Below are 4,841 nucleotides of genomic sequence, written 5' to 3'. Positions count from 1 at the left end.
CTGCCGTGTTTCAGATCTGCCTTGTGTTCGCGAACATGGTCCGAGACATGTCGTTTAGTTTCCCCAATGTAACTGCTACTGCAGGTACAACTCAGTTTGTAGACTCCAGGGTATTGCATGTGAGGAATGACATCCTTCATAGATAGGATTAGATCACGGATTTTGTGTACTGTATTGAATCGGACCTGGATCTTGTGTTTGTTTAAGATTTTGGAAATCTTTTTGGTGACACCTGCTATGTATGGTAACATGATGGTTTTGATCGGCTTCTCAGGGGGTTGTTTCTCCATGGTTGGAAAAACAGCTTTGCGAATAATGCGGTCTGAGTACCCCCATTCATCTTGAGGGCCTGGTGTACGTGTTCCAGCTCACTGGCTAGGTGGTGTTGGTCAGAAATAACTATCCAGTGTGTGTCGCCAGCGACGCGATTATTCAGTAAAGCAAAGCTACCGAGCGGGATGGGCCATCACGTCATCATGGACGGGAGCAACGTCGCCATGGCTCACGAGTGAGAGTGAGTGCGTGAGGAGGCCGTGATGGCGGGGAGAATGCCGTGATACACTCACTCATCATACGCTGACTCACTCACACATCATACATACACTCACTCACACAACCACTGACCCGTTCACTCATCATACACTAATTCACTCATCATACACTCACTCATCATACGCTGACTCACTCACACATCATACACTCACTCACACTACCACTGACTCACTCACACATCTTACACTGGCTTACTCACTCATCATACACTGGGAGTGACTCATGCTGCCAGCTACGGCTGCAAGTTTTGTCGTACATGTTATATCTTTTATTGTTAAATTTGAATTACAGTTCCTATGATCACTGTTGTTACATTGTTTTTAGAGCTTTATTGTGGTGATTTTGAAAACATGGTTAAGCCATGTTTCTTGCGGAAGTGCGGAGTTATCTTGAATACTTTAATCTAAATTGTCATATGGTTGTTATTGTTTGACTTGCATCATACTGAGATTTTGCAACAGCGTTGTAATACGGTGGGTTTTTTTGGAAGATTTGCTGGTTTATCCAGGATGTTTCTGTTGCGCTTCGTCGCTTTAAGATGTTCTATGTTCATATTTTGTTTGTTGCGGTTGCATCCAACTCAAGAGCCGCATGGCTCACGGCTATACCTAATAAATTAAACTTGAAACTTGATTTTGCTTTGATCGCCGTTCCAATCCTGCATCTTGGATTTGGAACATATCCAACGTTCGTATCATCGACTCTTGAGGTCTTTTTGCATACTGTAATTTCTTAATCTTCATCAGAGATTCAGTTTTTGCAAGGATTGTTGATCGTGGACGTGTGAATAAAGGTTGGCTTGGAGTTATTGTCTGTGTCGACAACATCGTCGTCATTCATCGGAGGCAAGGTCATCAACGTCGCGAGGAATCATCTCATCGCATCTCATCTCATCATCACCGGATCGCCTGCCTGGCACTGACTGTCCTCCGAGTCACCGCAATACAGGCAGACGGGCCGCGGGCAGCTGACGAGAAGCATACGTGTCTGTCCTGTCATGTATTCGTATGTGTCCCGTCTGTCCCGTAATGGACATTCCTTGCTTGTCCCTCAAAATTTACGTTATTATTATGATTCACTTAATATAGATTTATGTTGCTATGAAAAAAGCTCCTAGATTTATTGAATTTCGAGTCTCGCCTGCGATTGCCTTGGCAGGGCCAGACCAAATGATTTTGCGGGCTGTATGAGGCCCGCGGGCAGGATGTTCCCCACACCTGGTTTAAGGTCTGCGGACTCTAGGTTTGAGTAGAAAACCAAAGGCGCCAGAGTAAAGGAGACCAACTGAATAAGAACAGTTACAGATGTAGTGACATAGAATTGGTCACTACGGTAGCAAAGCGCTGGTGCTGGCAGAGAAGGGTATCTGCAGCTGCAGCAGCCCTGTCTGTTAGCTTGTCACGTGATAAGCCAGAGAGAGGGATGTAGGGGAAACGTGAGGTAAGCCTGGGAACTCACGAGTAGGTTCTGGAAGGGGGCGTGGCCATGCTGGGAGGATGAAAGGGGACCCCGAGCGAATGCTCGGGGCTGTCGTTGAAGTGGGATCCCCTCGTCGTCGTTGCTGTTTAAGATTATTGTCGTCTTCACCTCCGTCGTCTCGTGCCTTCGTCGCTGTCGTCGTCCACTTGATAATTGTGCTGCGAGCAGTAGTTGGCTGTCTTAGTTCAGCGCCGTCAGTGTCAGACGGCGAGCGTTGTGTTGTAAGCAAGCAACCAGTGTGGAGTTGCGTTGAAGCGAGAGACAGAGCGTTGTGTAACAGCAGAGAGTGTGTAACAGTGTGCTCGGTGTTTAATTAAAGAACTGCTTCCAAGAGCTTGCGTCTCCAAGTCAGTCACTACACAAGTTTAAGTCGTTTAATAACTGAAACAGAGTAAGGCTTATCACCGTATAAGTTTACGCTAACGAGCACTGGTATCAAAACCTGGGAAAACAACCCGAGGTTCAATGGTACCAACACCTCAAACCAGAGGTCAACGACAACCAAACTTCACCCTGCCAGGTGAACATTAAATCCCTCAAACGTAACTCAATTTCACCACAGTAACTACAAAGAACATATCCGACGCACTTATAACTTCACGAACATTGACATTGTAGAACAGGAAGAGACGCATGCAAATAACAGAACAAAGTGCTTTGAATGTCCTCCGTGCCAGTTCTCACACACTTGTCGAATAAAGACCTTCTGGCCGAGATGATATCTTGAACTGGGTCTGTCGCTCAATAGTCTGAGTGTGTGTATGGGAGTGAGAAAGTGTCGTGCGTGTGCAGAAGAGAGTTAATGTATGTGCGATGGAGTAGCTCATGGCCGTTGCAGATCTTTACAGTGCTCTCCACCCTCCAACTGAACCTTATGGTGGGGACCCCAGGGTCCCGAATAAACGGAAGTCAAAATGTTATTTATTTATTGTTGGCAACTCCGTCCCACTGCGCACAAAATCCGCGACCCACCTGGCGCGGATCATATAGCGCAGCTAGGACGAATGCGTAGAAGAAACTAAACTTTGAAACTTTGATTAGCGCATCGTTGAGAGCTCGTCGAGAGGAATAGATCGCCGTATCGTTCGTCTTCAACAGACATAAAATGATGTCGCAACGCAGTTCATGCGAGAGCCGGGGGCTTATGGGACCCCGGGCTCCCGCCATAACGTTCAACTGCTGTCTCGGACGCTCACCAGCACCCAGGTCACCAATGGAGCGACACCACGGGTACCCCTCACAATTCTAGTCACCGTTGACCAGCGCTCCCTGGTGGCCCTCCTCCGCAGGTTGCGCACTCCTGCAACTCGGACCGCTCGGTAGGACTCGGCCCACCACTGACCATTCTCCGCAGCCTTGAGCACCACCTTAGTGGCTACGCCCAGGTCCAGCCTGCCCTCAGAACGCACTGTTCCAACGCGCTCGGAAGTGCTGCCTCGTGCAGTAAAATGGCCGCCCAAGTTGCAATGGCCGACTTTAACAACCCGACGACCCGAGAGCTCGTCACGTCGCTCTGCTGGTTGGTTCAACCACTGCACGGTTCCACTGCACGGAGTACTGTCCAGCAAAGGAAATGTTCCCAACAAGCCACCTTCAACACATTCCTGCGGAGGGAGCTGGTAGGAACGTTGGGTTGCTCGGTCAATGGCCTGCAGGGTCAACGGCGGTGTGGTGTATTCCGCAAATATGCCCGACTGTGAGGGCGGGCACAAGCCGGCGTGAGTAGGTTAAACGTTGAGTTTTATAAGGGCACCACGGGGTGACCAGCCCCTCCCCACCCAGCCCCACCCTCCCACCCCCCACCCAGCCCCACCCTCCCCACCCAGCCCCTCCCCAACCTCCCCTCTCCACCCAGCCCTACCCCTCCCATTTTTGGATGCACGACGGACGGACACAATAATCCCCTGTGGGCTGGTGTAACCAGGAGGTTCCTACCAGTAAAAAAGGAAAATAAATTAAAGAACGTCTCTCTAGCAAACTGTCCCCCTGAACCATCACTTTTCATCCAGCCTCAGGTGCCGAGCTCCACCTCACTCCACCTCCGCCAATGGGGCTACCCCAAGGCCGTAATTATAATATTTATTGGATTCATCCCCCCAATATTCAAATATGCTCAAAATGTCCCCCCCAATATATTGCTATAAAATAGATTTCTGTGTATATGATTGTGGTTATGGTTGTACTTTATTCATCCCTAATCTCTCGCATTACATACAATGAAACAAGAAAAGCTAAAAAATAAAAAAAACAGCAATGTAATACAATACACTATTAGACATTATTGTAAAAAAACATGTGTTAGTAAATTTCTTAATATTTTAGGCAGGAAATTCGTTTAGTCGCCCGCAATGTTGACTCCATGGCTACGGCCTTGGGAAATAGTAATTTATAAAATATAAAAAAAATTGCCGTGCCCCGTGTGAGGATCGAACTCACGACCTTCAGATTATGAGACTGACGCGCTACCTACTGCGCTAACGAGGCCCCGGCGGCCAACACTTGGCGAGGAGCCCTCTTATAATCAAAGCCACCGCGATACCTTCACCGTGAGTCTACACGGGGTCCGTGAGCCATCGTCAGTAGCCAACGGGCCCTGGGCAACTCACGCACAGCGCGGGGACTCGACACACGCCACGGGTCCTCACGAGAAACATGCTCGTGACGTTATTCGAGAGGGGGTAACATGACGTCACTACTCGGCGGGAGAGGGGGGTGACGTCGATGGAGGTACATGGCGGAGTGACGTCATGCCACGTTGTGTGGGGGGGGGGGGGCGTGCCCGCGTGACGTAGCCGCTCGCCGCTGATTGG

At 49.2% G+C, this 4,841-nt stretch overlaps 1 non-coding gene across 1 annotated transcript; it reads right to left on the bottom strand.

The window, feature by feature from the left end:
- Positions 1–4,442: 4,442 nt before the first annotated feature.
- TRNAM-CAU (transfer RNA methionine (anticodon CAU)) lies at positions 4,443–4,515 on the bottom strand. The gene has a single exon. It is a non-coding gene; the product is annotated as a tRNA-Met (tRNA).
- Positions 4,516–4,841: the final 326 nt, after the last annotated feature.

The sequence above is a fragment of the Lampetra fluviatilis genome, chromosome 70 (genome assembly GCF_964198595.1).
Source record: "Lampetra fluviatilis chromosome 70, kcLamFluv1.1, whole genome shotgun sequence".
Classification (NCBI taxonomy): Eukaryota; Metazoa; Chordata; class Hyperoartia; order Petromyzontiformes; family Petromyzontidae; genus Lampetra; species Lampetra fluviatilis.
Note: the sequence above shows the minus strand (reverse complement) of the source record. Positions and strands in the feature narration are given on the sequence as shown.